Source organism: Spea bombifrons, chromosome 7 (genome assembly GCF_027358695.1).
Source record: "Spea bombifrons isolate aSpeBom1 chromosome 7, aSpeBom1.2.pri, whole genome shotgun sequence".
Classification (NCBI taxonomy): Eukaryota; Metazoa; Chordata; class Amphibia; order Anura; family Pelobatidae; genus Spea; species Spea bombifrons.
The window spans coordinates 23,187,130-23,207,316 of NC_071093.1; the positions used below are offsets into that span (position 1 = coordinate 23,187,130).

General features: G+C 43.3%; 1 protein-coding gene across 1 annotated transcript in view; it reads right to left on the reverse strand.

Moving 5' to 3' along the window:
* The window catches only part of RHBDF1 (rhomboid 5 homolog 1), a 542,782-nt gene extending 523,829 nt beyond the window's left edge, over positions 1–18,953 (reverse strand). Inside the window, exon 1 of the mRNA XM_053472100.1 lies at positions 18,728–18,953. The gene's annotated coding sequence lies outside the window, so the exon portion shown is untranslated. The remainder of the gene's footprint in view (positions 1–18,727) is intronic.
* Between the last annotated feature and the right edge of the window lie 1,234 nt (positions 18,954–20,187).

Below are 20,187 nucleotides of genomic sequence, written 5' to 3' on the forward strand. Positions count from 1 at the left end.
TCCGTGACAGTAAAAGACATAATATAACGTATAAACATATTAATTATTTAAAACCTGCTTGACAGTATGAATGAATTGTGCGGATGGTTTGGAACGAATTAATTTTTTGTCTGTTAGTATGTTAAGGTCCTGTGGGGTTTAGCCTGGGAAGATTGTTGTAATCCCAGTCTAATTGTGTTTTATATTATGTATTCTCAGACGCATCAATATACATGTGAACCCGTGTATGAGCTCGGAAATATATATGTTGTTTATTGTTTTATCGAAACTGTGAATATGTATTTACATGTGAATTTATATGTTGTTTCACCTATTGTAAGCATATTCTACTTATATACTTGCTTTGTTGATGCGATCTAACCTGTCATATAATAATAATAAAAAAAGATAATAATAAAGCTATATTTTAAAGGAAAATAACACATTATTTTTCAAGTTTTAATACCAAAAAAGTTTTACTAGTAAATATTAATTCATGTAAACTATTTTTTCATATTTAATAAAAACTATGAGAAAAATGCCTCGTTTATATTTTCTTTTATTTGCAAACCTGCCCTCCCAGTTATGCACATCTCACTCCCAGCTTGCAACTCTGCCCCATATATGCCTTATACCTCCTATGTACCAGAGATGCCACTGTGCCCCCCAATATGCCTTATACCTCCTATATGCCACTAACAAGCCACTCTGCCCCGATTAGCCTCTGTGCCCGGATATGCCTTATAGCCCCTATATGCCAGTGTGCCCCCTGATATGCCTTATAGCCCCCTGATATGCCACTGTGCCCCGATATGCCTTATACCCCCTATATGCCACCATGCCCCCTGATATGCCTTACACCCCCAATATGCCACTGTGCCCTGATATGCCTTATACCCCCCTATATGCTACTGTGCCCCGATATGCCTTATATACAATGTCACTCATATGCCCTTTACCTCAATATGTCACTGTGCCCCGATATGCCTTATACCCCCCCTATATGCCACCATGCCCCCCGATATGCCTTACACCCCCGATATGCCACCATGCCCCGATATGCCTTATACCTCCCTATATGTCACCACGCCCCCTAATATGCCTTACACCTCCGATATCCCACTGTGCCCCCTGATATGCCTCATAGCCCCTTTATGCCACTGTGCCCCCCCGATATAAGAAAAACTGACAGCGCTAAAATAGGCATAAAATATATGCTTTAATAAATATAGACAAAAAAGAATAGATAATACACAATACAATATAAATATATGGATAATACAAACAATAAATCATATTACAGCAATCAAAAAATAAAAAACACAAATTAAAGAATCCACAGAGATAATTAATAGATCCTGAAAAAATTCTACCTGCCCCACCAGGGGTTAATATATCAACAAAAGAAAAACAGGGCAAATAAGCATAATAATCAATGCTTACCTTACCCAGTGGTGCTTACTTGCTCTTCTGTTGCTATATTAGGGAAGGGAAGTAGCGGAGGTTGCGCACATCGCGCACTAAAATCCAAATCCCCTGCAGTGCTGTACGGGACCTGGATCCTCTCTGGCAGCCTGTGGGGGTCTGCGCGATGCGCGCAGACAGCTGCTTCTCCCTTCCGCTTCCGTTGGGGCTTCCATGATGGAAGCCACACCGGAAGGTCACGTGACGCCGGGTTCAGTAATAGAAGCCCCAGCGGAAGTGGAGGGGAGGGGAGAAGCGGAGGATGTCTGCGCGTTTTGCACAGACCCTCACCGGGTGGGAGAGAGGATCCAGGTCTCCTGCAGGTTTGCGGGGGGTCTCGATTCTAGTGTTATAATCCGATCTCTATTTGAGATCGGATTATAGAAGGGAGTTTTTCAGAGAATTTGCTCTGCAAAACATCGTTTTAGAAATTGATAAAAATTGATTCAACTAATCGATTATGAAAATTGTTGACAATTTTCATAATCGATTATTATCGATTTTATCGATTCGTTGTTTCAGCCCTAGATTCATGTACATATTGGAGATACATAGCAAGGGGGCGTTCTCAAATTACCCAGGGTAACGGAAGGGGTTGTCCTGGGTGAACATCAGATAAGCGTGCAAGAGTACTAACTAAGAGGGTAACTGTAAAACTGTGGGGTAAGCAGTTCTAGAAGTTGGTAATCGTTAAGAAACCTCGAGTTTGGGGAGGGTCTGGGGGCCATTGAAAGATTTGCGTCTGGCTCTTCGCGGTCACAGGGGAGGCGAGCTTCATGGAGTTAGTGGAGGCAGCCCCTCAGACTGCTGTAAGGCATGGGGGGCACAATCAGAACTTTAATAGCCAAGAGGCCATGCCCTCAGAAACTGTGGCATGCGGAGAGCCATTGTGCTAGACTGCCAGGTGGAATGGAGGAACTCTAAGGTGTGAGAAATCTCCTCCTTTGAAGAGTTGTGGTAGTGGCAAATGGGTAGAAATAGAGAGGGGAAAGATATAGATCTAAGAGAGACTAATTTGGTCTGAGGTGAGCTGAGACTAAGGAAACAGATAAGCCCTAGAAGAGGGCCCCGTAAAGTACACATATTATTAAAAATTAAAGGGAGGGAACCAAGGGAGTGAAACATTGAGACACTGCAGCACTGTTGTGAGAGGAAGAAGCGCTGGTAAAATGACTAATATCAATATCAATTAGCCTTAAAATTTGTGGTAGGGCCAAATGGGTAGAAATAGAGATAAGAGAAGCCAATTTAGTCTGAGGTGTGTTGAGACAAAAGTAACAGGTAGGCCTAAAAGAGGGTAAAAAGAAGACAGAAAACAAGATTAGTAAAACATAAATTGATTAACAGAGCAACAACACAACAATATATACTTAACCTACAGTGAAGGTGGCTGGGGAATATAAAGTCTGCCTAAACATTTTAGAAACGGGATAGAGGATAATGGCCTGTTTGGAAAGGGCCAAAAATAATAACGCTGCGAGGACTGCTACTGGGCACCAGGGTAAATTGGTAGAACGAATGGAATCTGCATATGTGGGCCACACTGATTATTTTGGTATGATCAATGGACCACATGAAGACCAGAAATTTTAAGAAAAGTAGTCGAATTCGATGATGTCGCCTGCTCGCATGAAGCCATCAAACACAAGGAACATGGCAGACAGTTAACAGGAGCCCTGAAAACATCAACATAAATAGGTAAATGATGAGAAAACTTTAACCCCTTAAGGACCGGGCTAATTTTTTATTTTTGTACCCTGTGGGACCAAGGATGTTTTAACACTTTTGCGGTGCTTGTGTTCAGCTGTAATTTTCTCCTCACCCATGTAGTGTACCCACACATGTTATATATTGTTTTTTTCAGGGCAAGATGGGCTTTCTTCAGATACCATATGTTTTGATCATATCACCTTATTTACTATAAAAAAAATAATAAAACATGGTGAAAATTTGAAAATAAACAACCTTTTATGACTTTTCTTTGAAAAATCTTTTACTCACCTTCAAAAGGAAGTAAAAAAAACTAGCTAAATAGATTCTACTATTTGTCCTGAGTTTAGAAACAACACTCCAATATGTGTTCAGCAACATCTCCTGAGTATGGTGATACCCCACATGCATAGGTTTGTCAGATTGTTTGGCTGGTAAAAGGCTACCTTTGGGACAAAAAAATTCAGGAAGTCATTTGGTCATTCTGCCTCTATATCCTCTTTGGAACATCTTTGAAGCCGACTACTTCAATTTACCCCATCAAACCGTGTATATTTTTGAAAACTAGACACCACAAAGTATTTTCTCTATTTTGGTCAGTCTGTACCTATGCCCTATCTTTGAGCCCGGCCACTCCAATTTACCCCATCAAGCCATTTTTTATTAAATTAGACACCCCTTGGTTATTTGAAGTGCTTTTATTTTAACTCTTTGTATGTTGAGATTTTTTTTTAGAAATTTTAGCACTTGCTCAAAATAATAAACTTTATTTTATTTTATTTTTTTAAATTTCCGGTATTTATTTATTTTACACATTTTGTTGGTACTGGATGGTTCCTCTGGTGACATCACTGCATAATTATTTTTAAATGTCAGCAGATTTTTTGTTAAGCATTTTTTTTTCCATATTTTTTTTTTTTTTAAATATTTTACTAATCACATTGTGATGAGAAAGCTGGGCTCCATTGACTTGCATGGTTGAATGCAGTACCTGTATTCAACCTGCAAGTGGAGCCAGAGTTCTCTAGAGGGTCTGGAGACCATCTAGCAAACTTTTTGCAACTTTATTATTTTTTTTTTACAGGGCGGCCGCCATCTTGTGGATGGTGAAGATCACCGGCAGTGGCGGCTGTGACCGCTCTCCGGAGTGGTCACAGCCCGTCCTGGGGTAAGTGTTTGATGTCACTGAATGCCTCCTGATCGAGGCATTCCAGCGACACCATTTACGTTTAGGAGGTGATCGTTGATACAATGTATGGCGGATGTTGATGCCCCGGGGAGGGGCCAGACATGGCCCCTGATGCCAATCTCGGCGTTACTGAATGCCTCGACGTCGAGGCATTACAGCAACGCCGTTTAAGCGAAGAAAGTGATCACTGATCACTTTCTAAGCTTATTTAATTTTTTGACGGTTCAGGACCGTCAAAGGTCGTTAAGTGACCGTTTTTCCATGACGGTCCTGAACCGGCAAAGGTCGTTAAGGGGTTAAACCCTTCAATCCCAGGGGTTTTTGGTACCACAAGTCCCGGAGCAATTTTGATATTTTTGCGCTATGTCGGTTCAGCGATTATTCTCTTTTCCTGTGAATAGTGTACCGATTGTAAACTATATATTGTTTTTTTTCAAGGAGAAACAGAGCTTTCTTTTGATACCATAGTTGGATGATTAGCTGAAAATTTAGAATAAGAAATTTAGCAAAAACTATTGAAAATTTAATTTAACACCTAATTTTTTTTTTTAATTTTCTCTCTGAATCCTCATAAAATTAGGTAATGTGATGGAAAATCCCCTCCTAGTTAATCAATTAAGGTGTCCTGATTTCCGAAATACCTAATTTATGTAGATTTTGCCATAACTTCCCAGCACATACTATAAGGTGTAAATTTTTTGTAGAATTTTTATGCTTATGACTGTCAGGTTGGGGGGAGTGTCCAGCAACTTGGGAATACCAGGGCAAATACTGGGTAGATGTTGTGCTAGGGCAATGGGATGTAAGGTTTTTAAATTTTTAACTTTTTTATATATTATTTTATGTATTTTTTTATTTATATTAGGGCAGCAACTAACGATTATTTTCATAATCGATTAGTTGGCCGATTATTTTTTCGATTAATCGGATAAAAAAAATGAATGTAAATTTTTCCTTTATTTAAAATAATTTAATAAACAAACGATGTTAAATACAAACAGCAGAATAAAAAAAACTTGCATAAAATGCATTTCTTGTCTTTATTTCCCAACCAGCCCCCCCAATTTATGCACATTTGAGCCCAGGCTTGCCATGCTGCCTCCCACATTTGCCATGCTGCCTCCCACATATGCCACGCTGCCTCCCACATATGCCACGCTGCCTCCCACATAAACCACTCCACGCTGCCTCCCACATATGCCACTCCACTCTACCCCCACATATGCCACGCTGCCTCCCACATATACCACTCCACGCTGCCTCCCACATATACCACTCCACGCTGCCTCCCACATAAACCACTCCACGCTGCCTCCCACATTTGCCATTCCACGCTGCCTCCCACATATGCCATTCCACGCTGCCTCCCACATATGCCATTCCACGCTGCCTCCCACATATGCCACTCCACGCTGCCTCCCACATATGCCACTCCACGCTGCCTCCCACATATACCACTCCACGCTGCCTCCCACATATACCACGCTAGAGCCCTGCGCGGGACTACTTTTTTAATCCCGCTCCCGCCCACTCCCGCAATGTGAGTGATCTGCTCCCGCCACATTTGTGGCCAATCCCGCCCGCTCCCGCCACATTTGTGGCCAATCATGCCCGCCTCCTTACCTGATTTCCCGCGCAGTCCCGCGCGGCTGCCCTCGAGTTGTTCCCTCACGGCGTCTCTTCTCTTGCTCCGCCCAGGAACAAGGCGGAGTCACAGGAAGTGACGTCACATCACGTGACTCCGTTTTGTTCCTGGGCGGAGCAAGCTAGGAGACACTGTTAGGGAGCAGCAAGAAGGCAGCCTTGCGGGACTGCGCGGGATTACCGGGACCCGCAGGTACAGTGCCTGACCGCCCGCAGCCCCAGCAAGACCGCCCGCGCCCGCAAGTTTTTTGGCGGGTCCCGTGGGACCCGCCTCCCAGTGCAATCCTCTATACCACACCACGCTGCCTCCCACATATACCACACCACGCTGCCTCCCACATATGCCACTCCACCCCCACATATGCCACTGTGCCTGATACGCCTTATACCCCCTGATACACCACTCCATCCTCCCCAGACATGCTACACTGCCACTCCACGCTGCCTCCCACATAGCCACTCCACGCTGCCTCCCACATAGCCACTCCACGCTGCCTCCCACATAGCCACTCCACGCTGCCTCCCACATATGCCACTCCACGCTGCCTCCCACATATGCCACCCCACGCTGCCTCCCACATATGCCACTCCACGCTGCCTCCCACATATACCACTCCACGCTGCCTCCCACATAAGCCACTCCACGCTGCCTCCCACATATGCCACTCCACGCTGCCTCCCACATATACCACTCCACGCTGCCTCCCACATATACCACTCCACGCTGCCTCCCACATATACCACTCCACGCTGCCTCCCACATAAACCACTCCACGCTGCCTCCCACACATACCACTCCATGCTGCCTCCCACATATACCACTCCACGCTGCCTCCCACATATACCACTCCACGCTGCCTCCCACAAATGCCACTCCACCCCCACATATGCCACTGTGCCTGATACGCCTTATACCCCCTGATACACCACTCCATCCTCCCCAGACATGCTACGCTGCCACTTCACGCTGCCTCCCACATAGCCACTCCACGCTGCCTCCCACATAGCCACTCCACGCTGCCTCCCACATATGCCACTCCACCCCCACATATGCCACTGTTTCTGATACGCCTTATACCCCCTGATACACCACTCCGTCCTCCCCAGACATGCCACACTGCCCTCCCCACATATGCCCCCATTCGTTGGCAACGAATTTCATTATCGATTATTATCGATTTTATCGATTAGTTGTTGCAGCCCTAATTTATATACATTTTTTTTAAATGGTTAGAGGTCCTCTTAGGGACCTCTTGAACATGTTATTAATGCCAGTGATGTCACAACGACATCACTTAGCTCACTTTATTGTTTTTTATTATTTATTGTATTATTTTAATGATTTTTTTATTATTTTTTGAAATGACTTACCGTTTTTTTCTTCGTTTTGTGTTTCAGCATGGGAGGAGGGTGAGAGACATGGTTTCCCACTCTCCTCCCCGCGATCGCCCTGCACCGATCACACTGTGATCTCTATGCAAGTCCCCACAGACTTGCATAGAGATCGCAGCGTCTGTGCCTCATCAGAGGACAGGATATCCCCTGCAGGTACGTCCACAGGGGACTGAAGACCTTTAAGGAAGGACTTTACAGGATGGGACAATAGGCTGCAAAGGCCAACAGGGTACTCACAGCACAAAAATCTGATGGGGGATTGTACGCAAAACCCTACAAAATAGGGACCATCATAGGATTTTACAGTATTGTTAGACAAAGCCCTGATAATGCCACATGCTGGGTGAAGATGCCTTTCTAAACAATAATGAGCTGTTCCAAAGCTGTAGCAGCAGTTGGTAGATCACCCGCTGTTGGGTGAGCTTCAAAAAACAAAAAAAAAACCTCTCAAAACAAGAGTTAGTTGCTATATTTCGAGCCTTTGCCACATAGCAAAAAAAACATGAAAAACTCACAGCCAGGTTGATTTGTACATAAACCACATTATATGGACATAATATGTATGACCTGCCATAATTGATACTTTTAGATGTAGCCAAATTACCTGCAGGGAAAAAAAGTGACTGTATCACCTGTCCAGCCGCAACTATAGGATAAGTTTTAAACAAGCAGGTATTTGTGAAACGGGAAACGTCCTGAACCCGAGAAGTTCATTTTCTGGAAAGCCATTGCTTTCTGGGCTTTGTAGCTGCAAAGCCCAGTAAGGAAACCATGTCTGTGAATACCCTAGGGTAATTAGTACTGGGATGAGGATACCGGGATAGACCTCTCATTCGAAGTCCTAAAAAACCTGGGCCACATAACTATGTCTGACCTAGCTGCCTGTAAGATTTGTGCTTTCAAGACAAATGGGTGAGGTGATGGGGAATGAACGACCTCCCCTGAGGAATTAGATACATGGCAAAATTCAAGTGACCCAAAAGCAACTTCTTAACTATACTTAAGAATTCTACAGAGGAGCCTGTCACGGTCAGGACTACTTGACAAGCCGAGACGGTGGGCATGAAGGGGTTAATAATAGAGCCAGGCCTCTGGATTTACCAACTTCATCCCTTAATAAGCCATCAGTTATACCAAATTAACCCCCAAATCCTGCCTGTGTCCCCCAGGTAGTCTGCCACCACTCACGATTTTGATACCAGACTCGTGAGATATCCGAATTAAAATATCTCTCTCTCTCTCTGTCTCTCTCTCTCTCTATATATATATATATATATATATACATACACACACTGTTTTTTTCCCCCCACTTTAAATCTTGTCGGGTGCGGCCTATATTCGGGGTCTATCGCAGGAATACGCAATTCGTATCGCTCGATGCCCGGGACATGTAGTTCCGGGCGCCGGGCAGGCAGAAGGGTTATCAGAGAGGTATCAGAGAGTAGAATACAGGTCCCCTGCACCGCTACGGGGGATCTGTATCCTACTCTCTGATACGCTATGACAGCCTCCCCTGCCAGCACTTCCCACGGGGGAGTGCCGGCACGGGAGATTCTCGAAGCGCATCGTGTGCTTTAACAATCTCCCTTGCCGGGAATTCCCACAGTGCTTAGACAATCTCCCGTGCACCGGAATTTGTCTACGCATATTGCGTAGGTGTCCCCTGCCAGCCACGCAAGACACACGGGAGTCTGTTTTGGTAAGTCGTGGGGGGGGGGCACATCTTGGGGGCAGAGTGGCAGCGTATCTCGGGGGGGGAAGGGCAGAATGGCAGTATATATCGGGTGGAGGGCAGAGTGGCAGTATATATCGGGTGGAGGCATAACCGAGTCAATACGATATATATATCAACCCACCCCGGGCAAACAACATATATATATATATCCTGTAGAACTTAATAACAATATGGTAACTAGGGCTGAAACAACTAATCGATAAAATCGATAATAATCGATAATGAAAATCGTTGTCAACGAATTTCATCATCGATTAATCGGATCGATTTTTATCGATTATAAAAAGAGGTTTTTTTCAGAGCAAATGCTCTGAAAAACTCCTCTCCTTATGTAATTCGACCTCAAACAGAGATCGGATTATAACATCGGAATCCAGATCCCCCGCAACGCTGCAGGGGACCTGGATTCCCCTCACTGTCGGCCCGTCTCTCACTTCCGTCTCTCTCCCCCTCCCATCTGCCTCCTCCCCCCTCCCATACATCACTCTGCCTCTCTACCCGGCACCGTTACTGACAGGCACTTTCCCTGCAGCTTCATAGAAGCCTCAGTGTAAGTGAAGGTGAGTAACGGAGTCTGTCTGTGCGATGCAGACCCCCACCGGCTGACAGAGAATCATCCTCTCTGATAGCCGGTGAGGGTCTGCATCGCACAGACTCCGTTACTGCCCTTCACTTACACTGTGGCTTCTATGAAGCTGCAATGAAAGTGCCTTCAGTAACGGAGCCAGGTAGAGAGGCAGAGTGATGTATGGGAGGGGGGAGGAGGCAGATGGGAGGGGGAGAGAGACGGAGGGGGGAGGAGTCAGAGGGGTGTATGGGAGCCACCCTCCAATACACCACTCTGGCTCCTCCCCCTCTCATACGCCACTCTGCCTCTCTACCCGGCTCCCTGGTGTCTTGTCAGAAACGGAGGTTCACAGGAGGTAGAGTGGAGTATGGGAGGGGGGAGGAGGCAAAGTGATGTATGGGAGGGGGAGGAGCCAACATGATGTATGGGAGGAGGCAGAGTGGAGTATGGGAGGAGCCAGAATGGAGTATGGGAGGGGGAGGAGCCAGAGTGGTGTATGGGAGGAGGCAGAGTGGAGTATGGGAGGGGGAGGAGGCAAAGTGATGTATGGGAGGGGAGGAGCCAAAGTGATGTATGGGCAGGGGAGGAGGCAGAGTGGAGTATGGGAGGGGGAGGAGGCAGAGTGGAGTATGAGAGTGGAGTATGGGAGGGGGAGGAGCCAAAGTGATGTATGGGAGGGGAGGAGGCAGAGTGGTATATGGGAGGGGGAGGAGGCAAAGTGATGTATGGGAGGGGAGGAGCCAGAGTGGTGTATGGGAGGGGAGGAGCCAGAGTGGTGTAGGGGAGGAGCCAGAGTGGTGTATGGGTGAGTTATAGTGGTGTATGGGGGGTATTATGAATTTTTAGGGCATATAGATCAAAAACAACATGGGTTTTCCTCAGGAAGATCTTGCCAAACAAATCTTATTGATTTTTTTGATTGGGTGACTAAAGTAATTGATCAAGGTGGTGCAGTAGACATTGCGTATCTGGATTTCAGTAAGGCCTTTGACTCTGTCCCACATAGAAGACTTATAAATAAACTGCAATCTCTGGGTTTAGATCCCAATGTTGTTGAATGGATTAAGGAGTGGCTGAGTGACAGAAAACAGAGGGTTGTAGTCAATGGCGTATATTCAGAACAAGGTCTTGTTACCAGTGGGATACCTCAGGGATCTGTACTTGTACCCATTCTCTTTAATATTTTCATTAGTGATATTGCAGATGGTGTTGATGGAAAGGTATGTTTATTTGCCGACGACACAAAAATTTGCAACAGGGTTGATGTTCCTGGAGGAAGAAGCCAAATGGCAAACGATCTAGGTAAGCTGGAAAAATGGTCAGAGCTGTGGCAATTGGCATTTAACGTGGATAAATGCAAAGTAATGCACCTGGGGCATAAAAACCCAAGGGCAGAGTATAGACTATTTGGTACTGTCCTAACCTCAACGTGTGAGGAAAGGGATTTAGGGGTAATTATTTCTGAGGATTTAAAGGTAGGTAGACAATGCAGTAGAGCAGCAGGTAATGCTAGCAGAATGCTTGGTTGTATAGCGAGAGGTATTAGCAGTAGGAAGAGGGAAGTGCTCATGCCGCTGTACAGATCACTGGTGAGACCTCACTTGGAGTATTGTGTACAGTACTGGAGACCATATCTCCAGAAGGATATAGATATGTTGGAGAAAGTGCAGAGAAGGGCTACTAAAATGGTTTATGGATTACAAAATAAACCTTACCAGGACAGGTTAAAGGATCTTAACCTATATAGCCTGGAAAAAAGACGGGACAGGGGGGATATGATAGAAACATTTAAATACTTAAAGGGAATCAACAAAGTAAAGGAAGAAAGTTTATTTAAAAGAAGAAATAAAACCGCAACAAGAGGACACAAGCATAAACTAGAGGGGCAAAGGTTTAATGGTAACATCAGAAAATATTACTTTACGGAAAGGGTAGTGGACGCATGGAATAGCCTCCCAGTGGAAGTGGTAGATGTTAATACAGTAAAGTCATTTAAGCAAGCATGGGATAGGCATAATGCCAAGCTAGATATAGGATAAGGGCAAGTACTAAAGGAGAGTACTCAGAGGTTGGGCAGACTGGATGGGCCTTCTGGCTCTTATCTGCCGTCACTTTCTATGTTTCTATGTTTCTATGTTTCTATAGGGGGTATAAGGCATATGGATATTAGGCATATCAGGGGGGCATAAACATATCTGGGGGTAAAAGGTATATCAGGGGGCTCAGTGGCATATAGGGGGTATAAGACATCGATATTAGGCATATCAGGGGGGCATAAAACAAATCTGGGGTTAAAAGGTATATCAGGGGGCTCAGTTGCATATCACTGGCATATAAGGAGTATAGGGCTGCAACTAACGATTATTTTCATAATCGATTAGTTGGCCGATTATTTTTTCGATTAATCGATTAATCGGGTAAAAAAAAAATATGCACATTTTTCGTTTATTTAAAATAAAAACTTATAATTTACAATGGCAATTCACGATTTGCCTTCTTATTTTACTGACATAATAATTAAAGCTATATTTTAAGAAGAACCCCAAAAATACCAAAAAAAGCTTTACTAGTAAATATTCATGTAAACTATTTTTGCCCAGTTATGCACATCTCACCCCCAGCTTTCCTCTCTGTCCCAGAAATGCCTTATACCCCTATATGCTACTCTGCCCTTATATATATGCCCCTCTGTCCCCTAATATGCCTTATACCCCCTATATGCCACTGTGCCCCCTGATATGCCTTATAGACCCATATATGCCACAGTGCCCCAATATGCCACAGTGCCCGGCTGATATGCCTTCTAGCCCCCTATATGCCTTTTACCCTTGATATGCCACCATGCCCCCTGATATGCATTTTACCCTTGATATGCCATCATGCCCCCTGATATGTCTTTTACCCCTATATGCCAGAGATGCCACTGTGCCCCCTGATATGCCTTATAGCGCCTTCATGCCACTGTGCCCCCTGACACGCCTTATAGCCCCTTCATGCCACTGTGCCCCCTGATACGCCTTATAGCCCCTTTATGCCACTGTCCCCCCTGATACGGCTTATAGCCCCTTTATGCCACTGTCCCCCCCTGATATACCTTATAGCCCCTTTATGCCACTGTCCCCCCCTGATACGCCTTATAGCCCCTTTATGCTATTGTCCCCCTGATATGCCTTATAGCCCCTTTATGCCACTGTCCCCCCTGATACGCTTTATAGTCCCTTTATGCCACTGTCCCCCCTGATACCACTTATAGCCCCTTTATGCCACTGTGCCCCCTGATATGTCCTATGCCCCCCATATAAGAAAAACTGACATCGCTAAAATAGGTTTTTTATATTTATATTTATTATATATAGAGACAAAAAAATACACAATACAATATAAATATATGGACAATATAAACAATAAATCAAATATTACAGACATCAAAAAATAAAAAAACACAAATTAAAGAGTGCACATAATTAATAGATCCCGCAAAAATTATACCTGCCCCACCAAGGGTTAAAATATCAACAGAAGAAACACAGGGCAAATGAGCATAAAAATAAAGATAATACTTACCCAGTGCTGCTTACTTGTGCTGTTTTTCTTCTGTTGATATATTAACCCCTGGTGGGGCAGGTGGCAGTACACAGTACACAGCACTAAAATCCAAACCCTCTGCAGCGCTGCACGGGACCTGGATCCTCTCTGGCAGCCGGTAGGAGTCTGTGCGATGCGCGCAGACAGCCGGTTCTCCCCTCCGCTTCCGTTGGGGCTTCCTCCATGATGGAAGCCGCACCGGAAGGTCACGTGACGCCGGGTTCAGTAATAGAAGCCCCGGCGGAAGTGGACGGGAGAAGCGGAGGATGTCTGCGCGTTTTGCACAGACCCTCACCGGGTGGCAGGCAGGATCCAGGTCTCCTGCAGCTTTGCGGGGGGGTCTGGATTCTAGAGTTATAATCCGATCTCTATTTGAGATCGGATTATAGAAGGGAGTTTTTCAGAGCATTTGCTCTGAAAAACATCATTTTATAAATCGATAAAAATCGATTCAACTAATCGATTATGAAAATCGTTGACAACGATTTTCATAATCGATTATTATCGATTTTATCGATTCGTTGTTGCAGCCCTAAAGGAGTATAAGGCATATCAGGGGCACAGTGGCATATCAGGGGGCATAGTGGAATCTGGCAAATAAGAGGTATAAGGCATATATGGGGGCAGAGTGGCAAGCTGGGGGTCAGATGTGCATAACTGGGGGCAGTTTGGTAAATAAAACAATGTATACAAGGCTTTTTTCTCAGTTTTTATTAAATATGAAAAATAGTTAACATATGAATTAATATTTACTAATAACTTTGTATCAAAACCTAGTTTGAGAAACACTGTGTTTGGGTTCTTGTAGCTTTTATTATTATGTCAGTAAAATAAGAAGGTGAATAGAGAGAGGCCATTGCAATAAAGAGATGAAAGTGTAAATTGTACGTTTTTTATTGCAATTTTTCTTCAATTTAAAATAATGTATTTTTTTATCCGATTAATCGACAAAATAATCGGCCAACTAATCGATTATTAAAATAATCGTTAGTTGCAGCCCTAATGGTAACGTGTTATCCATTCTTAGGGTTTGTGGATATCAATACTAGAGCCCAAAGACGGATTATGAATATTTTAATAACGAAAAGACAAATATTACACAGTGCCCCAATTACAAAAAACAAGACATACAAAAGAAAAATAAAACAGCAAACAGTTCTTAAAAACAATGGGACTTAAACACAGGACCCTCACTCACGAGTTTCTTCAATAAGCCGGCCTGTGGGAACTCCTTAAGTCCAGATGTTTTTTTATGATGATGTTCCAATCAGAGTACATCCTGGAGTTCTGCTTTGAGGTCGCTGCGTTGCCCCTAAGGCTAGGTTTCCACTTGGGTTTTTGTCCTGCGTTATTTTCTTGATGAAAAACGCCAGGAAAAACGCCAAGAAAACTGCCACTGCATTTTCCTGCGTTTTGGCGTTTTTTCTGGCATTTTAGCCTTTCTGTGGAAATTGCTTTTTTGACCTTAGGCAGTTTTCCCACCCTTTACACGTTAGAATTTTCACCCAGCTAAAAGGGATTAGGATAAATGGCAAGTATCTGCCCCCTCCTGATGTCATTTCCTTGGTAGAGTTCTACTTAAACACGCCCCGGTGGATCCTTTTGTCTCTTTTCTGTGGTTTGTAAGGCATGCTTTATTCCGAATGTCTGCTCCTCTAGGAAGATTGGCCCCAAATGATGGTGCAAATTGTTTGCTGTTGCTTTTGGCACGCAGGAGCCAGTTGGGTATGTTTGTTTGTAATGGCATGTATGTTCCAAATGGTGTAAAATTCTATATGAACTTTGTTTTGTGTGAAACTGTTTGTTTCCAGCCTATTTCTCGTAGGACACACAGATACTGGGTCCATCCTCTGCATTGTAACTGTGGAAAAAAACGCCATAAAAAACGCCAAGGCAAAACCCACATGGCTTTTTAATGGCGTTTTTTCTCTCCCATAGACTTCTATTGGAGAAAAACGCCAAGATTTCCTTGCAAAAAACGCCAGAGTGTCAACATGCTGCTTTTTTGAAAAACTGCCACAGAGCCCAAAAAGCAGTAAAACGCCAAAGAGGATTGAAAAAACGCCAAACAGAAAAACGCCAAGTGGATATGGCATTGTGCGATTTCCTATTGAAGAACAGCTAACATCTGGCCGCAGCGTGTGTTCACTAATAAAACGTTGTGTGGCTGAATTGGCGTTATTATGGGCGTTTTTGCAAAAAAAAAAAAACCCAAGTGGAAACCTAGCCTGAATAAGACTCTTTTGCAATAAACGCCCCTCTGACCACATGACTAATTATATGACACCTTTTCCAAAAATTGGTTCCCATCTTTGATCTACCAAGTTATGGTGGGGTAAAGATGATGGAATTCCTATAACTCAGGGTCCTTATCAGTTAGGCCGGGGTCCTTATCAGTTAGGCAAGGGTGCCATGGAATTTTGTCCTGGCGTCTAGGTGTTTGTCAGCCTATTACATCCCAAAAAAATGCCTCCACGTCGCCATAATCCCATGGAGTGATTTTGTAGGCTGAAAACGCGATTGCCAACAAACCAGCAATTGCGTTTTCAGCTGCCACAGACAGCTTCAGGGACAAAAAACAGCACTGACCTGAAAGTCCATGGTACTTCCAGGCCAAATGCTGTGAGTTTAGTAAGTGGGCTGATGAAGATCAGACCAACTGTTAGTTTAAAAAAAATCCTGGCTCCTAATTTTTTTAGCTGGTGCTTAGATTCACAACAAACCTGTCAAGCCCTAAATTAGGCCATGAATCACCACAGGAGTCCTGGGAAGATGACACTTCTTGCCAGAACAGATACAGAGGGCATGTACAAAGAAACCAATTTAAATCAACATCAGATTAACCCATTGAATGCTAACACAAAGGAATTAACCACCTCTGCTGGATTACCCTTCCATGCATCGAATACATTATATGAGTTAATCATGACAGTGCCTGGCCTTGGATCTTGTGTTGGACTACAGGCATACCAGGTTCTGAAAATAATTCCAGTACGTTATGCAAACTAGATAAGAACAAATCAGGTAACTACTTAATAGTCAAACAATCATCCAGATAATGAATAACCACAGTGCAATGGCAGGAATTTAACAGGAGCCAAAAGTTTAAACCAAAAGTTAAACGTAGTAAAAAAATAAATAAAACCCCAATGACCCCATGCAGACGCCATGGTTTGGATGGATAGGTAACAACTTACATCTACAATGCCAGCTTTGGACAACCTAGAATCCTTCCCTGAGCTTACTATAACTTGAGTGGCATTGAATATTTAAGAGGAAATTCTTCGGCTGGTATAAAAGAATTAATACTCAGAAATGGCAAGTAACAATGAGCTGACAAACCATAAGTTAGGGAGGGGAGGAGTGTAAAATTGTTGACTTTTTGACAGCTCTTGAGACAGGAGGAGGTCTACAGTGTCAGGATCTGATAGTGCTAATATGACATTGGGGAATAAAGGCTCATGAGAAAGTGCTACAATTCAAGTATGGAAAGCTGACGATAAACCCGAAATCAACAACTTCACCAAATCTGGGGAGTGATGACAATTTCTCCAAAAGATACTCAACATTAATAGGAGATAGTCATCGCTTGGGGAATTACTTCCCGGGCTACATGGTTTTGGGATGGGGCTTATGGCATCCAGTGCAGATGCGGAGAGGGTATTGAAATTATTACAAATTTGGGGACATCCCAGGAAGGAGATGGGTCTGCCTAACCTGAGTCATGAGTCTTGACTGGATTTGGCCCCAGTAGGGAGGGAACGGACAGACGTACTGGTAGAAGGAGGGCTGCCTGCAAAGGGACAAAAAGTAGCCATATGTCCTGTAGACTGGGATATACTGTATGGCACGCCAAAGTTTTAAGCCAAGCAAAATGTCTGCAAAACAATTTAGCATCCACCAAGCCCCAGTCAGTAATATAATTGAACTGAACCAAAGCCGCAGCTGCTTTAGTAGAAAACTACCTATGATAATCAGAAAGCATTTTTACCTATAGATTAATTCCATTTCCTTATATAAATGAGGATAAACTGAGCAGATAAGACCCCGATAGAAGGTGAAAGCCAGGACAGATTCTAGAACAGATAGCTTCTTAGCAAATGTGGGGTCTTTGTTTTTTTCAGGCTACCAAGACTTTCCCACAAGACAAAGATCAGCCAAATCATGAGAGCTAATTAGGAGGTAACTTCACATTAACATCTTTCTCTAAAATGTGCTTCCTAAGATTGCCCTCAATGAAATGTGCAGGAGTAATTGAGGGGGATCTGACCCCATAGCCCCAGAAGGCGCAACCTGTGGGATGAGTAAGCCCTGCAGAGAAGGGAAGGAAGAAGAACCTGCAGCCACAGGCCATGACTCCAAATTAGGCAATCTATTCTGAATAGAAGATACCGATGGTACAAGTAATGCTAACATGTCCCTCATTTTCAGGTATGTCCACGGAGCTCGATTGGCCTAGGAGATGGAGATAAAGGTCTGGTGAACAGTAGCTGGAATCATTGTTGAGGGATGGTAAGGCGGAGGTATCCAACGCCATAGCAGGCGAACAGGGAATATAGGAACTATATTCTTGGTCTAACTAATGCTACAAAAATAAATAGGAGTACCTAATCAGAACCAACTTCTGCCTTAAATGCATGGCCTAAGAAAACTTACCAATGAAACACGTTCTTCGATAGAGCGGCAGTGAGACATATTAGGCATCCCTGAACTAAATAGAAGAGAGGCATGAAGGACTAGCTCAAGGGACATAACTTCCGAGAAGTGGCAACAGAGGCCGACTACCTAGCATCTAACAAATTTGAGATGTATGTATCATCAATCTTTTTTTTATTTAATATTTTTTTTAAAATATGTATAATTAAACCGTTTTGATAATTGAACTAGTTGTTCCTGCTCACCCGAATAAATGTTTACTGTATTTCATTGTCCTTAAACATTTGGGTACAGTATTTTGGGGTGACTAGCAGCTTTTTCAGATTTTACCTTTTCTTTGTTTCTTCTCTTCCCTCTCTGGTGCATACAGAATTCCATTTTGCATGACAGTTGTGCAAGAAACTCAAAGCAACACATATGCAGATAAAAACACAAACAATTACCACAAACTCTGGCAGTGATTGGTGATGAAATAGCTGCCTGAAAACTGTCAACAATATATATTTATTATATATATATATATATATATATATATATATATATATATATATATACACACACACACACACACACACACACACAACATCTATAGTATTACATGTGCTAAAATCTACGCGCTTGCACATTTAGAAAACATTCGCCACGTTTTCCAACACGTAGCCTATGGTTTGTATTCATACGACCTGTATTTCTAGAAAACCTACAAGAGTAATAAATTACACACATTTAGCTGTGAAATAAAAACAACTATACCCCAAATACTTCCTCTGAACACGAATTCAAAGTCAAACTTGAAACTTACCGATCGGAATGTTGCTCTCATATTCTGGATTGCTACAGAATTAACTGCCAGAATCCATATCATAAACTCTCTCCTCCCTAACAACCACTGCTATTATAATGTGTAGGTACCTATATACCTTAAAAAAAATAAACACGACTCCTCTCGACGGCCAGGCTGACAGCTTTCGGAAACCAACATAAACTTCCAACTCTCCAATTCCACCTATCAACGGAAGAAGCCTAGCCTTTTTTGTCCTACACCAGAATTTACTGGGCGGAGCCACAAGCCTTACATGTAATGTTGTTGCAGCGGCCTAACCAGTTGAGCATGTGTACGGTGCGATTCCGGGTTGAATTAGTAACTCACTTGGGAGCGATCTCTGCCTGCCTGACTCACTGGTGGAGAATGCTTCCAGGAATGATTCATCTGCGGTCCCGCGCTGGAGGAGGGAAGCGATTTCTTCACCCCCTACAACAAATACAAAGTTTTGCTGTTTTGTGTGGCCAACGCATTCCCCTACCCCTAACCTCTACTTTATTGTTTATAGGAATTGCGTAAAACCTGGAGTTTTCCAAATTTGCACCATATACTTGTTAAATCACGAGTTCAGCTATAAACAATAAGCCATAAACTATGCTGTAGACATCTAAGGAAAAAATTACGCATTACACCCGTTTTGCACTGCTGGTGAAACAGGTGAGGAGGGGGCTTATAATTTAACAATATCTGATCCCTGCGTGGTAACAGATCATAAAATGTAACCAAACGTTAGCTAGCTGATCTAAGTTTTGATCAGCTGCATACATTCAAGCACAATGTTTTTGGTAGCATTCTGCATACGCCAACTAAGAGATGTTTTTGCTACATTGAGAACATTTGAAAAGCTGCTGATCACAGGCTAATCAGCAATATCACTCCTCCACAATCATAACAACTTTTTGGACATCCTACACTTACACACAGTAGCTCAAAGGGCAGAGGGGTTCACTCATATATCATGGCAGGGGGAAGGGGACAAGCTTTAAATCCTCTCCAGGAAAATATTCAGGATATTTTACCTCTCTAGACGATAGCAAGTTTGGCATTCTTACTGTGTTTGAATTAAATCGTATTTTTTTCTCCTTCATCATGTTCATCGTTTGATGTCTCTTGGGTCTACTAAAGGGTTTACTAAAGGGTCTCTAGGGTTTTTGTTGGGTCCTAATCCAAAATACTTACCCAGAGCTTGTTCTAGACCACATTGCACCCAATCAAGAATACCTTTACCCAGTCCCTTCACCCCATTCTTAATTTTTACATTTAATGTGTTAAAGTTAATCATCATCAACCCATTGAGAGCTACTGGTAGCAGCAAATTTGTCATTATGTGAAGCAGGGGTAATTATTGTATTTTTGCAATTGTTTTTGTTAGGTTACTTCCTTAGAAACACAGTACACTTTATCTCGGGAAACCTAATTTTCTCTGGACAAGTTAAGAA